The sequence below is a fragment of the Mauremys reevesii genome, linkage group 23, assembly GCF_016161935.1.
Source record: "Mauremys reevesii isolate NIE-2019 linkage group 23, ASM1616193v1, whole genome shotgun sequence".
NCBI classification, from domain to species: domain Eukaryota; kingdom Metazoa; phylum Chordata; order Testudines; family Geoemydidae; genus Mauremys; species Mauremys reevesii.
In genome coordinates, this window is record NC_052645.1 from 19,783,547 (window position 1) to 19,806,424 (window position 22,878).

Consider the following 22,878-nt stretch of genomic DNA (forward strand, 5'->3'; position numbering starts at 1 on the left):
GGGGAGAGTCAGAAGCCAGAGACAGAGACGTGGGGAAAGAAGTGGGACAAGATGATCTAGGAACTAGCATTGGTAGAGGGAGCCCCTCGCCTCTAGGTTGGTACATCTAGCCCAGTTCAAAAGCGGTTCCTATTCGTACTATGGCAGCACCCTGGATCTCCAGTCATGGACCGGGACCCCAGTGTGCTAGGAGCTGTACAATCCCCTGCCCCAGAAAGCTCACAGTTTAAGTCCCTAGTGGACCAAGCGTCCACATCACAAATGCTGCTGCTGCTGCGGCCGCCACCGCCGCAAACTCCCACGTTGGCCACCTCAGCAGAGAGGAGAGGGACGCGGGCTGCAGTCCAGCAGTAGCTTTAATCACGGGATCGTTGTGACACCCCAAACTCCCCGATCACCCCTCCCGAACAGAGCTGGGGACACCAGGGGGCGGGATGGCGTTCGGGGCACCTACACTACACCAGGCTCTCACACGCCACGTCCTGGGGATACAGCCTGAACCCCAGCACCACCGGCCAGACTCCTCCTACAAGAGCCGGAGTCGCCCCGGTGAAAGGACACCCCTTCTCTCAGCAAGGCGGAGTGGATCGCAGGAAGACGGGGATGTCGATTTCAAGGCTCTGAAGCTGAGGCCAGGCCACAGGACTTGTGAAGCCTGCAAGAGACACACGCGGGCTTGTTGCTGTGCACCCCACGCCCCTCCAGCCAGGGGCGGCCTCACCCCATTCCTCCCCAGGGCGATACCAGCTAACCCCGCTAACATACCAGAGCAACCAGCTTCCCTGCCCTACGGAGAGGGCAGAACATTCCCACAGCCCTGGCTCCAGCTCACTCCCCAATCAACAGCTGAGCCCAAAGATCAGGGAGCAGCTGCCCCAGAACAATGGCCACCTGACCCTCTGTGCAAAGCTGCAAACCCACAATAAAGAGGAAAGGACACAACTTTGCCTGAGGGGATATTAGATAGTTCACTCCTAACATGAGGGGGAGCAAACCCTTCTTGAGCTCTTCTATACTATAGGGAGGTGTTTCACTAGAGAAGGTCTAACACCCAGAGAAGGAATGTCTAAAAATGCCGGTGCCTAGACAGAGCAGGCATCCTACAGGCCTCATTCGGAGCTCAGCGTTATCAACAGCATCCGTCCATCCAACCCCAGACACGCCCTTCGATCTGTCAGTCCATCCAGCCATCCATCCCCAGACACGCCCTTCTAGCCATCAGTCCGTCCAGTCATCCATCCCCAGACACACCCTTTGATCCATCAATCCGTCCGTCCATCCCCAGACACGCCCTTCTATCCGTCCATCACCTGGACCCTTCTTGGAGGTCTCCCATCCCCGTACCGACCCCATGCCCCAGCCCTGCTTGGCTATAAGATCTGGCACAGGCACAGTCCAAGGGGTTGTGGCTGCAGCCTGCAGCCCATAGCGCCCCTGCAGCTTGCAGACATACATCTTGCTGCACTCCTGCTAGCTAACTCGTTGTGCTAGTATCCAGTGCCAAGCATGTGCAATAGCCACGCAGTGGCATCTTCGTTTGATGCTGGGGAACCCCTGGGGCTGTTCAGGGAGGGACTGGGCTTTGGGTCTGGCTCCCGGTTCTGTCGTCACCCCACCCCCAGAGTGGGTGATGTATGATACAGTTCCAGAAATCGCAAGGATTGGAACCACCCACCCTCTATCCCAACCTCCTTCCCTCTGCAACACCCCGCCTACCCCCCCACAGGCTCCCTCCCTTCGCAGTGCTACAGCAGGTTACGAGACCAATACACCCCACAGTCATCAACTGCATCCGATGAAGTGGGGATTCACCCACGAAAGCTCATGCTTTAAAACGTCTGTTAGTCTATAAGGTGCCACAGGACTCTTTGCTGCTTTTACAGATCCAGACTAACACGGCTACCCCTCTGATACTAGTCATCAACTGAGCCCTTGTCTACAGGAGGAAATTGGGCCAATTTAACTAAATTGGCTTAAAATCATATCCTTAAATTAAGCCACTGCAGCTCTGGGAAGGCCACAGCCTTTAGCTAAATCAGGCTCATTATCTCCTGTAGACAAGGCCTGAAAACACGTCTGTCAAGTAAGGGAGACAGCATTATCAGCCCCAGGTTCCGATTGGGGAAACTGAGGCAGAAGGTGACGTAACTTGCCCAAGGCATGTGGCCGAACCGAGACCAGAACTCAGACCACCTGACTCTGAGCCCTTTGGGTGTTCCTCCAAGCCAGGCCACCCTCAGCTGCTCCCTTAGCTAGGCCTAGCCCAAGACATCCTTCTCCTCCATCACTCCCAGATCCACATGCACCTTCTTCCACTCCACGCCTCTCGCGCACAAATCCCCCTCCGCTAACACCCCCTGCCCTCATCCCCCCTGACCCACAGATAACTCTGCACCAAACCACCCGTCCCAAGAACTGGGCTTTTGGAAAGGGCCTCGCATGGGCAGTCCTGGGGAGGCTTTAAAAGCAGAGGGCTTAGGAGACATGCAGTGCGGAAGGGAGAGGAGTTAAGTACACGCCCTGTGTCGCTGCTCGGTGCTGGATGGAGACCAAAGAGCCTTCAAGTCATTGCTGGCCTCCCAGGCAGAAGACAGATTCCAGCCCCAGCCCAGGCTAATTAACCCACCCACCCGCTCTGGCCTGGGAACGACTCAGGAAAAGGCCACACGATTCATCCAGCACCTGGCACATCTCAGCAAGATGGAGGGAGCTGCTATTTGCTCACCACATTGATTCTCGCTCATTCTTTCTTTCTGCTCTGCTCCCCAGCTGGCGCAAACCAGCACAGCTCCCTTGACTTCAGTTATACCAGCTTGGCCCCTTTTCGTCAGTTCAGTCGGTGTTGGCCAAACCCGAGTTTCCCCTTCTCTCTGTTTCTAACTAAAAACTCAACATGAAACTCAGAGCATCCGCTGAGCAGAGCCTACTTTACACGGATTTGATTCAAAGTTTGCATGGTTTTGACACAGGGTTTGCCCGAGTTTTGCTGCAATGGTTGCACAAGTTTTCCATGGGTCTGACGCAAGGTCTGCTCAAGTTTTGCACAATGTCGACAGAAAGTTTCACGTGGCTTTGTTGCAAAGTTTGTACAAGTTTTGCCTGGTTTGGGTATTAGATTTGCATGGTTTCAGTAGGAGGTTTGCCTGGCCTCAGCACAAGGTTTGCATGAATCTTTCCTGGGTCTGATGCAAGTCAGCAGGAGGCTTGTATGGTTTTGATGCAATCTCAACCCCAGGCTTCCTTGAGACAATATTTGATCACCAGTACAAATTGGCCAAGCTGCAAAGACTGGTGTGGATCCTGATCGGAATATGAATGTTTCCAAAGCTGGAGAGTGCAAACAAACTGGAACCGGTTTAAATTCCTAGTTCATCAAGAAATGTGAAATCAGGAGAGTTTCATGCAGTCCAGTTTCCTTGTAAACATTCCCTACAGCTCCCATCACAGCCCATCAATCCTCCCTCCTCCCTCTTGCAAGTGTCCAAGTCCACCAGCAAACATTAAACTAGCAACCCTGCGAGTTGCCAAAGCAACAGGCGCTCCTGGGGCTCTCAGCTGCCAGGGTAGGAGCGTTTCCATTACTGACGGGAGAGCCGCCTGGGTGTGTTCCTGCCACTGGCAGTGCTGCTGACACGGATGGAGCTGGGTTTCCATTGGCCATGTGCAGGACTCCGTTCAAGACGAGGGGCAGTGAGGGACGCAGCGAGACAACAAAGGAGAGACCCACCCGGTTAGTTAAAGCAACAGCCCTGTGTCCTGTCTGAGCACCCTGAGCAGCGGATGAACTTTGGAAACATCCGAGAGTCAGTACACCTGGCTTTGGGCCGCTCCTCCGCGTTATCCCAGCTACTTGGGGCTGCAGAATTGGGTCAGGAACTGCTGGAGAACAGAGCCTGGAAGGTGGAGGTCTCGCTTAAGGTGACCAGATGTCCTGATTTTATAGGGACAGTCCCGATTTTTGGGGCTCTCTCTTATATAGACTCCTATTACACCCCCCCCCCCGTCCCGATTTTCACACCTGCTGTCTGGTCACCCTCACTTAAGCTGGGAGGGAAATACTGCAAGAACAGGCTGTCCTCTATCCCAGCAGTTCTCCTCCTGAACAGATCTAGGAAGTGCAGAAGCAGGGCTGCAAAAAAACTTATCCAAACTGTCCTGAACCCCTCCCAGCACAATCGGGTCCTTATCTGGGGCATGAGGCTGCTTCCATTGAAATCAAAGGGAGTTTTGCCTTTCAGTGCAAGACGAGCCCGAGTCCGTCTTGGCTGCAAAGCACTCAGAGTTGTTATGTGCTGTACCCTGATTGAAGCTCCTATCAGTGAAGGACCATCTAATACTATCACCATTATTGCTTAGGTAACAAAAAGAAGTGGGTGCGAGGAAGAGGAAATCGATGGGCCCCTATCATGCTGGACAGTCATTATGGTGCAGAGAATTCATGACTGCCATAAAACAGAGCTGTCGCACTGGGGAGAAGCAGCTCGCCAGGCAACACTGTAAATTATACACTCGTCCTCTTCAGCGTGTTCAGATCCTCCCAGTCTCTGCATGCGAGTCTCCTCTTGGTGCGTATCAGGAGTAACGCCATTGGAGCAAGCGGGGCAAGAGAAAGCAGGATCAGGCCCGGCTGCTTCCAGGCAGCGGGGGAGCAGGACCGAGGACAGCCCACCCTGGAAGATGCAGGAGAACCACAAAACCAAACACCACCGGGGTGGGTGGGGGGAGAGTGAGCAGCGTTGTCAAGTCTCCGCACAAAGCCAGGGCGGAGGCTGGGAACAGTCTGGGCAGAGCCACTGGAGTTCCTGTCTGGGAGCCGGGTACGGCGTCTATGACGTACAGGGTAGGGTGGAGAGATCTGTGTGACAACGGGGGCGATTCTGCCGCTGGGAAGGGACAGGAAAGACGGTCGGCCCGATGCTGCACTCACACTGGTGTAAATCAGGAGTCACCCCATGCAAGGCAAAGGCGTTACAGTGTGAAACGCGCTAGTGAAGAGAACCCGGCAGAGAGGTGGAGACAGAGAGGCAAACGGCCTGATTTCAATCCCAGTCACACCAGCGTAAATCCAGAGTGACACCACTGACTTCCATATGGTTAGTCTGAATTCACACCCATGTAACAGAGATCGAATCGGACCCGGAGACGTACACAGCCAGATTTTCCAGAGAGCTCAGCTCCCACTAAAAACAATGGCAATTCCCCCCAACATCCGCCTTAAGAACAATGGAGAAACACTGCCCCCCCCAACTTTGCCCCCCATTGAGAACAATATGAGCAGCTGGGAGCTTAGTCCCTTGCAAACTCTGGTCAGCAGAGCCCGAGAGGCAGCGAATGCTGCTTTTCGCCATGACTTTCAGCTCCATTAGACACACAGGAGGGGGAAAGAGAGAATTAACATTTGCCAGGCAGAAAAGGACAAACGTGGGTCAGGCAATAAATGGAATATTAAAGCTCCTAACGGGGAAAGAACCGAGCGCGAATACAGCGCCAGAGTTTTAGGAACGGGTCCAAAGCAGCTGCCAAGGTCCCGGGCAAAGAGCCACAACGTGCCACCTGCTGGCCACAAACAGGAGCGAAGCCCTGCAGCCAGCTGCCCCTCAGACTTGGAGCTCAGTTCTGCTCTCTGCCACCGACCCCACCCCACCCACTGGGACCCTGGGCAAGTCTCTTAATCGCTCTGTTCCCCCTCTGCATAACGGGGGCCACAATGCCTCCCCATCTGCCTGGTCTATGCAGCAGACTGGAAGCTCCTGGGGACAGTGTGTGTCCGGGCAGCAGCTGGCACCTTGCCTCCACAGTAAAATAATAAATAACTAGGTGGAGCTGATTGGCAGGCTTGGCCTTTTTGTTTTGCCCTGACACTCCTGTGGCTCGTTTCTGTTCCCCTGCTCCCCAAATGTCACTTTAACGTCAGGTTCGAACAGACCCAACTCGGTTCCAAACACGGCCCGCCCGGCGCCCGGGTCAAAACCCAGGAACCCTTCATGATTTCCAGGCAAACACATTGGCTGGCCCCAGCGCATAGGCACAGGAGCTAGGGGTGCGGGGGGGCTGCGGAACCCCCCGCCCACACCCAGGGCTCTGCTCCTGGCCCCGGACAGGGGGAGGGGGGGAGACGAGGTAGAAAGTTCGGGGAACACTGCTTTGCAGTTTCCTTAGCTGGCTTTCAGCACCCCCACTGCCCCAGTGTAGCTGGGATGGGGGCTGGGCTCCCAGGAGAGGCCCGTGGCATTCAGCATCTCTTCTGATGAACGAGGGCTGGAGTGGGGTTTGCAATTCAAGCTGGAGCCCAGGGAGACGTGGGTGGCATAGGGCTTTCCCAGGGAGGCTGGCGGGGCGGGGAATATTCTTTGCAGATCTCCGTCACCAGCACCAAGAGCCCAATGCTACAGGGCGCTGAGCACCCTCTGACTTCAACGGGCCTCTCAGCACCATGCAGAATTTACCCAGAGCAACCCTCTTCCTCCCCGGCCCCTCCGCACCAGAGGCGTGAGCGTCCACCCCCTGACCTAAAGGACGTAGTTCATCAGGTGGGGCTACCCCAGCCTCTCAAGCTGTGCCATGGACCAGCCACTAAGGGGCGACAGAGCCCCGCACGGAGCTAGCGTGAGTGACATCAGCCTCAAACCGGGTGGGGTCCGAACCGCCCCATCCAAGGCCGAACTCGTCCAGTGGCTGCTGCTGGGGTGGGATTCTCGGCACCCCCGTGAAAGCAGCGCCGTGGGAGCAGGCGTCGGGGCGCCGCTGGCTGATTACCCAGCAAGACACGGATTAATCAGGACTCATCACGGCTCGGAGACACGGCCTAGCACAACGAGGGAGGGAGACGAGGATCTAATTAGCAGCTCCATTAAAGCCACTTGCAAACTGTGCTATCGGCGCCACAATTACGCCGAGTCAAGAGCCTGAGCCAGCGGCTTGTGCAACTGACACCGAGTGCCGGCGACGCAGCCCGGTGACGGCCAGGAAGGAAGGAAGCTACGATAGGTACCCATGGGCCAGGTCCTCAGCTAGCGTAAATCGGTGTAGCCCCATTCGTTCCAATGGAGTGAAGCCAATTTACACCAGTGAGGGATATGGCCCAATAGAAAGCCCTCTCCGTGTGGACTGTGCGGCTCAGGCCCTCCCAACCCCCTCAACCTGAGAGTCTGAGCTCCAGCCCGAGCTGAACTGTCCCTCGGGGACGTCCCACCCTGCAGTAAAACACCCGCTGCTGGCCTGAGGCAGGATGTTACAGGCCTTTGCCATCATTGGCTAGTAGGGGACCAATTCTGGGGACTCAGCCCCCGGGCTGGCTGGCAGGGTCGCAAACGATGGAGCCTTGACAGCTACTCTGTGGATTTGGGCCCCGACCCTCAGCTGGTGCAAATGGAAGCAGGTCCGTTATAGCCAGCACGGTGACACCCATCTACAGCCGCTGAGGCCCTGGGGCGGTATCCAAACCTCTCCTAGGTGCCCCGGCTCACGAAGGAGCTGCAGGAGAGTTAGCCAGATGCCCGGCCCACGTGTACTCAGCCTCCAGCCAAACACCTCTCTCCACCTTGACCCTGCGTGCCAGCTGGAGCAAAGCGAATCGCTGTTACCAGGACGAATTACGAGCATCACATCGCAGGTTATTTCCATGGACGGATTCCTTCAGATGGATGCTCTAAACATCTGTTCCGCCTGCTAACTGTACCGGAGAACAGCAATCATGTCCCACAGTCTAATGAGCAGGAAGGGATGTAGGGGAACATGGATATAGGACTCCTGGGCAGAGTTATTCCTACAGTTCAAAATCAATACGGGAGGCCAGATCCTTAGCTGGAGTAAAGTGGTGTAACTCCATTGACGTGCCTGGCTATTGGGCTGATTCACACCAGCCAAGGACCCTGCCTGTGGTTCGCTAAATGTTTTGTGAATGCAAGTGCCTCATTCGGTTTGGTCTGATCAGTGGGGCCACAATCCGCTATGGGCAATATTCACATACGCACCCGGGGCGGGGGTATCCAAAGCTGAGGAATCACTGACATCCCATGTTAACATACACCACAGAGTCCAACAGCAAAGGGATGAAAACCCAAAGGAAACAATTCCTGGCAAACCCATCGGCCTGATCGGCCTCACACTCTCATAGTGACAGGGCTTCAGTGCCGTTATTCCCGCTTTGCACTTCAGTGTAAATGAAAGGTGAATCAGGCTCACTGACATCCATGGAATCGCTCCTGATTTACACATGAGGTAACGGAAGAGAATCGGGCCCCACCATATGAAAATTATTCCTCCAAATGCTACAGCCAAATAGCGAACAGGCCCCCGGGAAACACAGGAACTACGTGCTCATTACAAAGCGGGCTCAACTGGTACCCAATTCTCCCAGCCACAGCCTGGCACAGCTGCCGTGCGTCTGGCTCCTGCCTCTCCTGCGTTCGCAGCCATTTCCTGGTGACATTTATTTAGCAGCAAGGTCAGCGGGAGATCGTCTCACCCGGGTTTGTCGAGGGATTTCATCCGATCTTTAATAAAAGCTTTCTCAGCTCCTGACACCCCTCTGCTAACAGCTTGAGTCCAACACAGAGCAAGGGGTGCATCCAGGGAGTCGGAATTTGTCTGATCGGGAGATTCCAGCCCCACCAGGAATTAACTGAGTCGGGAAGCAGAGTCAGCCGTGGGGAGACCAAGTCCTTCCAAAGCACTAATACAGCCAGCGTTCAGGAAAGACCAGAGCCCAGCTTCTTGGCCAGCTCAGTTCATTAGCCCAGGGCTAGCGACTGCACTGCCAAGCAGGGGACTGACCCAGAGTTCAGGTTCCTGAACTGGATCCCCAGGGTTTTGTGTCAGTGGCCGGGAAGCACAATCCCCTGTGCACCCCAGAGCAGTGCGTGAGGCTGCTGGCTACCTCCACACCAGCCAGGGCCCCACAGATCTGCCGGAGATCCCAGCAGCACCTCTGTCCCTCTGAGCAGCACGGGTGGCAGTTAAACCAAAATGCACATGGCTCAAGAACTGCAGCGTAGCCTTGTTAGGGTGCCCAGCCTGCGTATGAAACGGACACTAGTTGTTAGACTCCACACACAGCCAGCAGCCAAGCAGTCCCTTAAACCACTCCTGGTAGGTACTGCCCCCGTGGTGACACACGGACGCAGCACGGAGAGACAGAGATCAGCTGCACACCACCCGCACACCCCTCGCAGAGATGCAACATACACTGCAGCCACAACATGCAGGTCACACAACCTCTCTGCATACTGAGCAAGTGAGCCACTGCTGGACGGACCCAGAACTGCTCAGCTGTGGGTCATAGGCTCAACAGTGCTCACAGCCGTGGCAATTCCCTCTCCTTCTGCTCCTGTGGCAGGAGCCTCTGCTCCAGACTGACGTTCCCAAAACTTACTGGGCCAACCCCTGGGTCCGGACTCCCCCACCCCACGTTGACTTTGTTGGGAGCTAGGAGCATTCAGCATCACTCAGGGTCCAGAATCCCCTTCCCTGCCCTGTGCCACTCCCAGAGCTGGGTCCCACTGGCCGGCCCCAGAGAACCCCAGGGATACAAGCCAGGATGGAGCCCCGAGGCCAGGATGCCCTCACAGAGAGACACGAAGGGTGCAGGGGCAGCAGACCCCAGCCCCGCAAGCAGCCCTTGCTCAGCACATCTCCAGGAAGCTCCCATGCCCTGCTGCCTCCTAGCCTGTCCTCCTCACGCTGAGCCCTGCCTTTCCTGCTGGAGACTGACCAGGCCTGGGTTTAGTGCATCCCCTTCCCCCCCACCCACCGATCTCCACGGCAATGAGCTCCTCCCCAAATCACCCCGGTGTGGGTCATGCCAGGTCCTCTCACTGGACCCTCTGCCAACATGTGCCCAGCTGCTTTTGCAGCTGCCAGCTCTCACTGCCTCTCCCGCCACGGTGCAGTCACACTACGCTGGTGGAGACAGCTGCAGAGAGAGGGGGAGATGAGAGAGAGACAGGAGCCCCCATGCACCAGCCGGCCCGTCAGGCTGGTTTGAAACACGCGCTCCGGCAATGCGGCCCCTGACAGCAAGGTTGTTGGGCCAAGCCGCGCACAACACACGGGCACAGACACACGCATACAGACAACCACACACACGGACAGACACGCACACAAAGCAACACAAACGCCCATTTCTCAACTCATATTGAACATTCTGTCATGACGCGTAAATTACATTCTTCAGCACCTGACGCTATCCAAATGCAGCAAGCAGCCCAATCTATCCACCTAGGTACTCATCTGACCCACCTCACCGCAGCGTCTCAGCGCCTCACAACATCGCTGGGAGGCAGGGCAGTGCCGTTGTCCCCATTGTACAGATGGGAAACTGAGGCACACAGAGTAAGGTCCAGATCCTCAAAGACTCTTAATTTCTATGGACCTAAGTGACTTTCCCAACGTCTCGCAGAAAGTCAGTGGAAGAGTCAGGAATAAAAACCTGGTCTCCTAAAGGCCCGTGCTCACTCTTGCATAGATTTGAAATTCGGGGGGCACTTTAACACAGGCTCTTCCCAGAGGGGCTTGGCTACTGGGCCAGGTCCTTAGTCCAGGTTTAGCTATAGAGCAACAGCTGACTCCTTTCCTCTCCTCCAGGACAGTAGAGGTCAGTCAGCATCCCAGAGATCCAAGCAGAACGAACGGAATTTTGGCATTCAGGCAGAGACGGGCTGCTCAATGGCAGGACACGGCCTGTCAAGGTTCCCTCCCCAGCCTGAACTTTGGGGTACAGATGTGGGGACCCATAGGAAAGACCCCCTAAGCTCATTTTCTACCAGCTTAGATTAAAACTTCCCCAAGGCACAAATCCTTTCCTTGTCCTTGGATGGTATTGCTACCACCACTAAGTGATTTCAACAAAAATCCAGGGAAAAGGGCCACTTGGAGTCCCTGTTTCCCCCAAAATACTCCCCCAAGCCCCTTCACCCCCTTTCCTGGGGAGGCTTGAGAATCATATACTAACCAATTGGTTACAAAGTAAGCACAGACCAAACCCCTGGGGTTTTAGGACACTGAAAATCAATTTTTTTTTTAAAAGTAAAAGAATCACACCTGTAAAATCAGGATGGAAGGTAACTTTACAGGGTAAATAAAAAGATTTAAAACACAGAGGATTGCCCTCTGACTTTGCTTTCCAGTTACAAAACAGGAATGAAATTATCTCTTAGCATAGGGAAAATTCACAAGCTAAAACAAAAGATAATCTAATGCATTTCCTCGCCTTTACTTACAATTTCTGTAACTTTAGATGTATCATTTTAGGTATCTTTTCAGAAGATGGTTTACCTGCTTGATCTCTCTCTCAAGAGAGGAAACAAACACGCACAAACAAAACTTCTCCCGCCACCCCTGCCCAGATCTGAAAAGTATCTTCTTTCAAATTCAAATTCCTCAGCATTTTAGCCTCCCCTTCGTTCCTGTGCAGAGATGATGGAGCTCAGAGTTCGCAGCCAGGCATCTGCCAACTCCGGACTAGGTCAGGGGAAATACGACGGAACGAGACAATGAATGAGATACAAAGAGAGATGGGAAGAAGCCATGCCCTGCAGCATCATAGAAAGGGTGGAAATAATTCAGGTCAGCCCCAAGAATCCCAAAGCACATGAGAGAGACAGTTTGACAGCATCTCCTCCATTGTACAAATGGGGAAACTGAGGCACAGAGCAGGGACTTGACTCGCCCAAGGTCCCCCAGGTGAAGCAGGAGCAGTGTCAGAAAGAGAACTCCCTGAGTGCTGACTTCCATCTCACTAAGCCCCAGCTTCACCTACGCACCCACACAGACAGACAGACAGACAGAGTTTCACAATGTCCTTTTAAATGGGAAGAGCCTGAACCACTGTAAAGAACATGAAAGACGGAGCCCTCTGGCGACTAGTCTCAGAGCTCTGCTGCTCCCCCCTCCCGATCCACAGACCCCTGCTACCCTACCCCCAGGCTCCTCATACACGGCCCTACCAACTCCCCTCACTAGTCCAATCCTGGGTCACTATGCAGCTCCGCCAATAGCTCCCCTTCCTCATCCACAGCCCTCCTTGCTATCTTCCATTGCACCGAAGTCTGAGTTTTACTGCTGAGAGCAGCAGAGTCACTGAAGTTTCGTTCTCAGCTGGGAAGTCGGGCAGGGATCCTCGAGGCACATGCCTTGTGCGCCAGCCAGGCCTCCTCCAAATGCTCATTGTGATGGTTAAAGCTCGGGGGCCTGTCAGAAGTAGCAACTCCAGACCCTCCCCAGCTGCTTTCAGCTCTGCTGCAGTGACCCCTCCCGCAGCACCTGAGAACTCGGGGCCAGTGGCTAATGCCGGAGAGAAAGAGCATTCTCCTTGGGGGCTGTGGGCCAATCTGGGAGAGTCTCACACCTGCCCAGGGCAAGAGAGGAAATGGCAGTTCAGAGCCGGGATGGGGATTGATTTAGCAAGCAAAGCCCTGGTGAGGGAGGTTGAGGGGAGGGAAAAGCAGCAGGGCCTAGGCGACAGGCAGTAGCAGAGGAGATACGGTTGCATCCTCATTTACACACTCCCCCCCGGGGAGCTGAGATGGGGGTGACTCGGGTCAGGACGCAGCCCATGCGGGCTCAGTCCTCACCCCTCCCCATCTGCGGGGACACCAGGCAGAAGCTCCAGGGGCTGGCAAGAAATCAAGGCGGGGTTGGGTTTTTGCTGTGAAGAACTCATGAGCTGTTGGCCGCTCGCTTGGGAGCAATCAGCCGTTTCTATGGGCAGGAACGGCATCTGGCGGGGCTAACGGCTACAGCCTCACGCTTCCGGGCACGAGCCGGCCCCAGCCCCGAGGATCAGGAAGAGACGGAGTATTGCCCCGTTAGATGCGCTAATGAGAAGGGGGAGGGAGGTTATACCTTCCTCTGCAGCCTCCAGCACTGGACACCAGCAGAGATGGGAAACGAGCCCATCATGGAGCGGCAGTTCCCAGACCTGGGTGACCAACCCTAATGTGCCCTGCCTCGCATCAGACCATTAGCTCTGGGGCAGGGACTGGCAGCCATGTTACATGTCTGTACAGCACCTATCACACTGGGGCCCGGACCGGGTTCCTAGGCGCGACGGCAGTAGAAACAGCCAGAGGCGGAAAAGCACAAGCTGATCAGGCTCCACCAAGCCCACCCCAGCATCTGGCTGACTCAGGATTGTCCCCTACAGCGAATCTTATGGTCCATGTGACCCCTGGGCCTCCCAACCTCTGGGCTGAGGCCTGATGCTTCCTTAAACTCAGCACCTGCTCTGCCCTGGCTGCAGCTCCAATAGCTCCATCTGCCCCTGCGGCTTGGAGACGATGCTCCACTCTCAGTCAGACAGACCGACCGACAGACCAGCCCCTGTGAGCCACGCAGCCATCTGGCCTGGGGCAGCCGTGAGAAATGGCGGCGTTTCCATCTCTCTGGAGACACCTCATGCAGCTTCCTTTTTCATAGATCTTCACCGGTGTCAGCTCCACTGGCGGGGCTGACAAACATCCGCTCTCCGGCCAGCCCCACGGGGACGCATCCATCACCCCAGCCGCTAACGGAGCTGGGAGCACGACAGGAGGGGATGAAGCATCGCTCCCTGATCTCACTGGGGAATAGCGCGGGAGGAGGGTGGAACAGGGCAGAGAGAAACCTACAGCTCTGAGGTCTCTCACCCTGGCCTTGTGCAACTGCCAGGATCAGACATTACTCGGCATGCCCCACGCTGCTGTAACTAAGTCCGCTCTGGACACCAATGGGCTTCACCCAGACTGCCAAAGCTCTTCTGGCTCAGTAGCATTTCACGCCCTCTTTGTCCTGGTGCACCAGGGGTCCGTCACTGGAGAACGGGGCCCAGCGGGCACACCCCAGCCATGGGATCTGGCCCATTCTCTTTGCTAACCCTTCTTATTACCTAGATAGCTCAGGTGTGAAGCACGGGCCCGACACCTGACAATCCCTCCTAGCAGCCATTTCATAGTTTCACAGCACAGCAGGTTAGAAAGAAACGAAGCGAGGGGCAGGACTGTTTCCTCAGCCCCTCGTGGGTGTGGTTTGCAGGGCTTCACACCAACTTGCCTTTGCTTTTGGTTCCTGGAGGTTTTGTGCCCTCTGGGGTTTTGCCTGGAGTTTTTCATCCTTTGCAAAGCACTTTGAGCTCCTGCAATGGAAATTGCTCCAGAAAAGCTAAAAACTAGTTACTCGCGGGGTAATCCATTATTTTTTGTCAAGGTCCAAATTTCTCGGTCAAGGTATAGTCAAGGTCCAGACTCCAGAGAAAATAATACAAAAACAAGAATAATAACAAGTAAATAAAAAGATTTCATGGTCCATTCAAAAGCAACCGGCAGCCCGGATTTGGCCCACGGTCCGCCTGTCGACTACCCCTCCATTACCGTTAAAGGACGATATTTACAGATTAACTTTAGGAACACAGGGATCAGACCCGAGGTTCATCCAGCCCAGTGCCCTGTCTCTAACTGTGGCCAGCAGCAGCTGCCTCAGTGGAAGATGTAAGAAACGCTGCAATTATGGAATAATCGGCCCCTAGGGAGAGCTTCTACCCGACCCCCATGGGTTAGAGGTTGGTTTATATCCTGGAGCAGGAAAGTTTATAGCCCATCCAAAACTCTGGAGGGTTTTTCATCCTTACGATTCTAACTCAATGTTCTCAGTATCCATAAAAACATCCACTCCATTTTGATCAAAAACAAAAACCCAACCACTTCCCTCTCTGGCTGAGAGAACCTTCGCTTGGTAAACGCCCAGTACAGCGATGGCTGTTCTAGCACATGGACCTGAGTCCATTGATGCTGGACTCCAGGGTAAAGCATCCCTTGATTTCAGCGGAAGCAGAGTTTTAGACTCGGTCTCTCTGCCCCTGCTCCCTCACGCCGGCTTTTATATCTCACCCTCCGGGTCTGCAGCTCAACTTCCCACTTCTTACAATAAAAAAAAATAGGTGCTGATGTCTGCTTAAGAAGCCAGATATCTCCCCAGCCACATGGTGTAATGACTTAAGCCTAGTGTCACTTTAAAGCTCCTATTGTGAGCTACCCACTGACACTGATCATAAGCCGCAATCCCAAGTGGTTGTGGAGCTCCCTGGCATTTCACTCGCCAGCTCCGTCAGCATTTTCCAGCACCTCAGCTGCTGGAGAACCTGAACCAACTCGTCACTTAAAGAAATCCTCTAGATTAAAAAAAAAAAATGAAATGCTTGATGTCAGGTCCCCTTGACGCGGCATCTGCAGGGGCGTGTGCACTCCGCTAAGACCCTTGATATACTTCCACACGTCAAAGGACTTTACCATGGAGGTCAGATGTCAGCATTGCATAGCAATTGCCAGGCTGGGGCGGTATCCCATCTCCACGGCTTTTCTGTTGACTGGCTAATCTACACACCTGAGGGAGAATAGCAGGATGTTATTGGAAGGGGGCGTGGCTTCCCAGGGAGCATGAACGGGGGTAAGGGGTGGATACAAACAGCACTTTATCCATTAGTCCATCAAGGCTCTTCCCACCCATGGCAGAGATGCTCAGCGACAAACCGGACTGTATCGGTTCCAAGAGGCTATGCAATGTGGGTGGGAGGCGGGGTTTCCTTGTGAGATGGGGGAGGGGGACTGGCAGCGCTGGGGGGGGGCACAGAGGATTGCATTTCAACTGAGCTTGCAAAAGATAAGCACAATGCAAAGAGCGGGACTTTTTTTTTTTTTTAAACTGTTGGGTTTAATTTGCAACGCTGGTGAAAATCTAAATATTTCAAGGCCTGACGGCTCTTAGCACAAGTCCAGTAAAGGGAAAGGAGAGCAAGAAGGAGGGAAAGAATTACCCTCGGAGAAGAAGATCGTCAGAATTACGATAGCACGAAGCCTGCTCCACTGCTTTTCAACATCTCCTGCTGCGAAGGAGCCGTCAGGAATTCAACCCGTGGCAGCTCAGGAGTGAGCTCAGCCTCCTTTCCCCAGAGGGGCAGGCTTGAGAAGGCGGGAAACCTGAGCTCAGGAGCAGATGGGTGCACATGGGGATGCCAGAAGCAGCGCACACTGCAGCAGGGAAGGCGGAGCTGCGATCCCACTGAGGAACTCACTGACAGCGGGGAAAGGGAAGAGACGGGTTGAGCTGGGGCTTTGCTGTTACGGCCCCGTTTGCTGCCCAGGATTCTCTCACCTTGGTTCTTCCCCCCGGCTCCAGAGAACAGGCCTGTCTGACGAATTAGCTGAGCCTCAGTTTACCTCTTAGAGCTGTCCTGAGAGTCAACTGTGCAGAGAGGAAGGATGGTCCAGTGGTTCAGACACTTACTCAGGACTTGGAAGACCTGGATTTGAGTCCTTGCACCCTGTCTGCTCTTAGGCCACTTGCTTAGCGTATGTCTATGCCACACACGCAGGCTCGATTGGAGCACACGTGTGTCCCAGCTCTAAGGTGGAGAGAGCAGTGGCAATGTGGCTGCGTGGGGGTCCCTGCCGCTGCATCTGTGTGTCTTCAGTTACCTGCACTAGCTCAATTATAGCTACCAGGGGTACGCCCGCCAGCGTGACAATGACACCTTAACTTGTGATGCAGGCCTGCCCTACGGCCTCTGTGTCCATTGGAGAATTAGGAACAATAGCACGTCCCCCCGCGTAGGGGAAGTTCGTTAAAGACTGTGAGGCACTCAGACGCCACAGTAATGGGGGCCAGCTAGTACTTGCAGGTAAGATAGATGGGCTAGGGGGAAGGGCAGCAGCTTGTGGCCTCTTAACAAAGGAAAAGAGCCCTGTAGGTCCCAAGCGGCCCCTCTCCTGGCTGACACAGGACCAGCCCCCAAGAGAAAATTCTCCTGCAACTTGCCAAGATGGCCTTGAAAGGCCTCCATGGCTGGGGCCTCTTCCTCATCCAGATGGACTTCATGCCTTTCCTTCATTGCAGCCCATCACACCACACTGTGCCCCTCAAATTCCTCTCCCGCCATGGGGTTCCCACCCTTCAGATCCCCATAGACCCTACTCATGTCCCCAGCTCCCTTGCTGAGCTCCAAAGGTGAAATGCCAGCTTCACTGCAGCCCATGGGAGCTTTGCCATCGACTCCAGCTGGGCCAGGATTTCACCCTACGCGCTGAGCAGAGCTGGTCTAACAGCATCAAAACCGGCTCAGAACCAAGTTAGAAGCTGGTGACTGATTCAACCTGTGCCCACCCCATTATCATTCACTCTTCAAGAACCTTGGTACGACCCAGTGTCGGGAACACAGGACACAGGGACCTCCTGACTCACTGAGTCCAGTCCCCTGCTATCGGAGGCAGCTCTGTCACACAATTCCATTCATAAACTTATCAAGCTCCTCCTCAAAGCCAACTGGGTGTTGCCTACTCCTCCTGTAAGGAGGGCATTCCAGAACCTCCCTCCTCCCAGATTTAGAAACCTTCCTCTCATTTCCAGCCTGCTTTTATTCACGTTTATTTTGTCTGCATGACTGTGAATGGTCAATTTCAATCCTGCAGCTGAGACTCATCTAAATCAAGGAAGTAAAATCAAAAGAATCCACAAGGAATCAGTTTATAAAGCTTAGGCCACCTTATCAGAGAATAGCAGTAAAGCCGTGTGACTTTAGCTAACCAGTTATAAAGCTCAAGAGGCAAATCCCAAGTGCCAGCCAATTGAGGAGTCACAGACTGAGACGCAGCCGGCGGCTCAGACATGTTTGGAAAAAAAAATTGGCAAAAAATTTCAAACAGCAAACAAACCTGTTAGGATCATGGTGGGTTTAAGAGCAAGATGTAATCAGGGTGGAAAAGGAGATAATTCATCAAATAAATCACAGCGTGAGTTGCCAGTAATAGCTGCAGCTTTCAACTCTTCTTCACCAATAAGTCCTTCTCTACACGACAGTCACCAGGAGATTTTACACGGGCGTGTGCATTCACATGCCTGTACGCTGGAGCTGGCTGACAAATTTTCACCAAGACAGTTTTCCTGTCAGGAAAAAAAATGCCATTTTGACCAAACTGAAATGTTTGAAAACTTGTATTGATTTTTAAAAAAAATTTTGTTTAGGAAAAAAAAAGCTGAAATGTCCCATTTTGACATTTTCAGAGGGAAAAGTTTTAACTTTTTATTTCAAAATGTTTTATATAAACAAAATTAAAAATGGTCAAAATCAAACCTTTTGAATTTATCAAAACATTTCAACTGACCTGAAATGACCATTTTTTCCAGAGTTTCATTTTGCAAAAATGTTTGAAATTTTCATTCCAATTTGGGACCATTTTTTATTTTCCAAATCTCAGCAATTTTTCAGAGGATGGAAAATCCATTTTCTGATCAGCTCTGCTGTGTGCACATGCTGGAAACCTGGCATACTCAGGTGTGGGTCTGGGTCGGTCTCTCTCTCTCTCTCACACACTCACACACACACACAATTCAGATATGGGATCCAGAGTGCACTGGGATCCAGGCTCCAGAGGATCAGAACTGAAAATCATGTCCAAAAATGCATTAAACAAAGAAGGAGGGGGAGCTCCCCCGCCCCTTTCTGCCACCCCGCCTCCCTTCTGCCGAGCTCTGAAGGATGGTACAGGACAGCCTGTCTTTCATGAAGCCATCTCAGGATGCGGGACCCACTTCCCTCCAGGTTCTGTCTTCTCTATGTAAATGATCACAGACAGAGCAGCGGCAGCTTCCTGGCAGGCTCTCATGCGGCCCCTCCCTCCCCGTCAGTTACATAAGAGGTGTGATTGCCTTTTCATGTTGGCTTCACTTTACTGAACGGTTAACTCCACAAGTCCCTTCCGGGATCCAGCAGCCACATCTGCTCACCCGCTGCCTCTCCAATGGAACTATCCCACTGAACACCACCCAGCGGGGGCGCCCTGCAGTAGGACTTCAGGGAAGTGGAGAGCCTCTGAGGAAGGTCTTGGCCTCTTGCTCTGGGGAAGAGGGAGGCTGCACTGAGCAGAATGGGCAATGGGTGAGTGTGCTCCCTCCTGTGCAGAACAGCAATGCTTTGCAAGTGTCCAGGGCTCTCCAGCCATAGACACCAAGGAAGCCTGCAAAGGAGGTCAGGGCATCTCTTCCCATTTTAGCAGTGGGGAAACTGAGGCACAAGAACATAAACATGGCCATACTGGGTCAGACCAATGGCTCATCTTGCCCAGTATCCTGTCTTCTGACAGTGGCTGATGCCAGAGAGAGCAGACAGAACAGAAGCAGCAGTTATTGTCTGATCCCCTGTTCCATCCTGTTGTCCAGCAGGCAGTCAGTGGCTGGGGCAGCCAGAGAGTGGGGTGCATCCCAGCTTTGATGGACCTATAGCCTTGATTATCTAATTTTTTTAAACTCTGTTTTTTTTTTTTTTTTAGTTTTTTTTTTTTTTTTCATTCCACTTTTGGCCAGTGAAGCCCACTACAGTGAAGTTGTTGAATCTCTTCTTGGTGGGTTGTGTTAAATGTGCCTGTTACTTTCTTTCGGTGTGTGACCCTTGTTCTTGTTGTGATGAGAGGTATAACACACTTTTTCCCCACACCCTGAGAGTCCAGGGGCAGCCAGAAGAATCTGATTCAAAAAAAATATCTCTGAATTAAATGATTAGGCCATTTTTCTTTCAAAAAAAATTCCACTGGGTGGGGTTTAAAGATAACATAAAACAGTTTGAGCATAGCATCATACAATAATCAGACAAACAGAGGAACAATGAGGAGAGATGAGGAGAGTTCCAGTAGACCATTTAGAGTAGGGAAGTGGCATTACCATTACCAAATAGTGTTGACCTCATCCTATCTCAAGTTCTGATCTAGATGATCTAGATGAATTCAGACCGAACAGAAAGAGAAGAGCAGAGATAGAGAGAGGACGATGAGGAGAATGGGCTTGTTTACTAACCAAACGAAGGGTGAAGGGTGAGGGAGATATGATCGGAAAATACACCAGCGATAAACACACCACACCAGAGAGAGAGAGGAGAAGGAGTTATTGAAATGTTGGCACAACAACACAACAAAAAAACTGGCCATCAAAAAAAACAAATTTTCAAATTCAATTCAAAAAGGTTTCTATCCATCAGAGGGAGAGTCCTGGGAACAGCCTTCCAGGAGGGAGGCAAAAAAAACCCATCTTCCTTTCAAGACTGGGTCTGATCACTTTATGGAGGAAATAATAAACAAAGATTGTACACAATGGCATGCATGGACATGGATCAAATATGAGCAAATCTCTCAGATCGCCGGATGGGGGGAGAGAGTGGGGAGAGCTCTGAGTAACTAGACTGAATTCATTCCCAGGTGTCTGGCTGTGGGCCTCGCCATATCTGAGGTTAAGAAGGAATCCTCCCCCAGTCAGATTGGCAGAGGTCCTGGGTGTGGGGCACAGGTCACTTGCTGGTTTGAACTAGAGTAAATGGTGGATTCTCTGTAATTTGAAGTCTTTAAATCAATCCTTGAGGACTTCAGTAGCTCAGCCCGAGGTTCTGGGCCCATTGCAGGAATGGGGGGGGTGAGGTTCTGTGCCCTGCTGTGTGCAGGAGGTTACACTAATTGATCATGATGGTCCCTTCTGGCCTAAAGTCTATGAGACTAATTCAATGCAGGGGCCTGATCCTCCGCAGAGGTGTAAAGGAGTGTAACCCCCATTGAAGCTAATGAAGCTCTGCTCATTTATACCAGCTAAGGAGCTGGTGCTCTGGATTTCTCTCTCTCTGACACGCAAACTCCCTCAAGGCTCCATTTTCTGTTTTATGGTTCCCTAAATCACCACTCCCTGTTCCAGATTTGATCTCGGCAATTGACACTTGAGCCCTTAAACACCTGCTGTAGGCAACTGAGTTCCTAATTCAGGAGCCCAACTTTCTGATTATCTCAAATAATCTAATCTGAGCTTCAGCTGAGTATAAAACTAAGATTAGATAAAAACAGGAGAGAGAGAGAGAGAGAGAGAGAGAGAAACTGGTCTTTCAGCCAATGCTAACTTTATTGCATCAGAGGAAAATACTTTGTGATTTTTTTCTGCCTTTTGCTCCCCATCAGGTCAGAGAAGAGTCTAGTTATTAAAGCCGGGGGGGAGTTGAGCCAGGACGCCTGGGTTCTAGTCCCAGTTCTACCACTGACTCACTTGGGATTTCTACCCCTTTTAAAACACTTGCCTCCATCCTGGGGACAAGCGGGGAGCGGGCAGAGGAGTGAGAAATGCCCTACCACGCGTTCCATGAGCCCCCCTCTTCCCAAGCAGCCGTCAGGTGGGTTTGCTCGCTGACTGAGGCTTAGGCGAGCACTGCAAACGTCCATTTTCACTCATCTACTGACCCAGCAGCACCACCTCTCCGTTCTCTGCCTGCGCCGTTGCAGGCCAACGCGCATTCACCCTGCGAGCCAGTCTCAATATTTTCACCGAGTCATTAAATGTCCCTCGGCTCTTGCTCTCTAATCTGCCACTTTCCCAAGTGGCTCTGAAAAGCACCACAAGTGGAATGAGTCACAGCCAATGAACAATCCCTGCTGTAAGTCTCCCAGCCTCCATCCCCACACCTGCCGTTTCCTCTCTGGGGCTCGCAATGGGTTTGAGGTCAGGGTGATACCTGAGGATCAGGGGATCTGCAGGGCTAAAGGGCAGGCAAGCTTTAGAAGGACAATACATTTTATAGAGGCTAGAAACTCTCTTGCTTCAAGGCACCAGCCAACCACTAACTGCTTGGGGTCAGGAAGAAATTTCCCCCGCACATGTTATTGTGCAACTGTCCATTACCTGGGGTTTGGACCTTCATCTGAAGCAGATGATACTGGCCACAGGAACAGGAGACTGCACTAGACAGACCACTGGTCAGATACAGCCTGGTGATTCCTTAGTTGCTCCATGCATGTGTATATTGATGCCAATTGACACCAGCTGAGGGATCTGGCCCATCGTGTCTAGTGCTTCCAAAGTGCAGTTCCAGCACCTGTCTAGCTCTGCTAATGCAGCCAGGGAGGGTTTGCAAGGTTCGGATGTGACCATTGCTCCGAAGGCCAGTCAATAATAGGAGGTGAGGCTGTTTCTTTAAGGCTCCAAGTTGCCCTCCAGAGCCAGGTAGCTCAGAGCCAGTTTGTCGGTCACCCTGTTGTCTCTAGGTATCACAGCCCGTATGGTCTGGACAATTGAATCCAGTTCCCAAAGCCTCTGCTCCAGGACAGTATCTCGTGTTGCAGTAGCCTGGCATGTCCTGAGTTTGAAGGCAGATGACTCAGTCCTATTTTCAGGTGCTCTGAAACAGGAAGGAGACAGAAATCTTGTACTTTTCCATGGGGGAGGGAACCACTTCCACCCCTCTGGCCTTTGGAAACCTGCTCAAGAGAACCTCTTTGGAGCAAACACGTAGCAAAGGTGGGGACAGATCCTGGCCTTTCTGGCCACCCGCTCTGCCGCTGCCCTGGCTCTCGGCCTCATCTCAGTTAAAGGCAGCTGGGATTATTCCTTTAATCCTCACAAAGGCAGCACTGGACTGAGCCCTGCAGATCCACAGAACAGGCACAGCCCAGAGCAAGCTTCCGCCACGCCCATTATCGTAACAGCACCGCAAGGCCATAGCTGAGACCACAGCCCATCCCCAGAGGGAGAGATGGCCCCTGCCCCACAGAGCTTTACAAGGCAAAGGGGGGGGTTATTACCCCTATTTTACTGGTGGGGAAATGAAGCACAGAGAGGGTAAGTGGCTTGGCCCAAGGTCACACAGGGAGTCTGGGCAGCAGCGGGATTTGAACCCAGCTCTCGAGTCCCAATTTGGTGCCTTCCTCTCACTGTCCTCACCTGTGAGAGCATGGGGGAACGGAAGGCTCCTGCTGTCCTCCTCATCCCACCATCTATTCGGCCTAGGCCTGTCTGCTGGGATTGCCAGCTAGGAGGCAAGCGGGGCGGTCGTTTTCTCCAGTGCAAACCCCGTCCTCTAGGAAAGCACACTGAGACCCAGCAAATTCATTCCAC

The 22,878-nt window shown here is 53.0% G+C and overlaps 1 protein-coding gene across 5 annotated transcripts in view; it reads right to left on the reverse strand.

The window, feature by feature from the left end:
* DLGAP3 (DLG associated protein 3) overlaps positions 1-22,878 on the reverse strand; it is a 123,664-nt gene that overhangs the window by 55,000 nt on the left and 45,786 nt on the right. The window contains exon 2 of one of the 5 annotated variants that reach the window (XM_039511735.1): positions 21,667-22,162. The exons of the other annotated variants lie outside the window; for them this stretch is intronic. The gene's annotated coding sequence lies outside the window, so the exon portion shown is untranslated. The remainder of the gene's footprint in view (positions 1-21,666; positions 22,163-22,878) is intronic. 5 annotated transcript variants of the gene reach the window in all.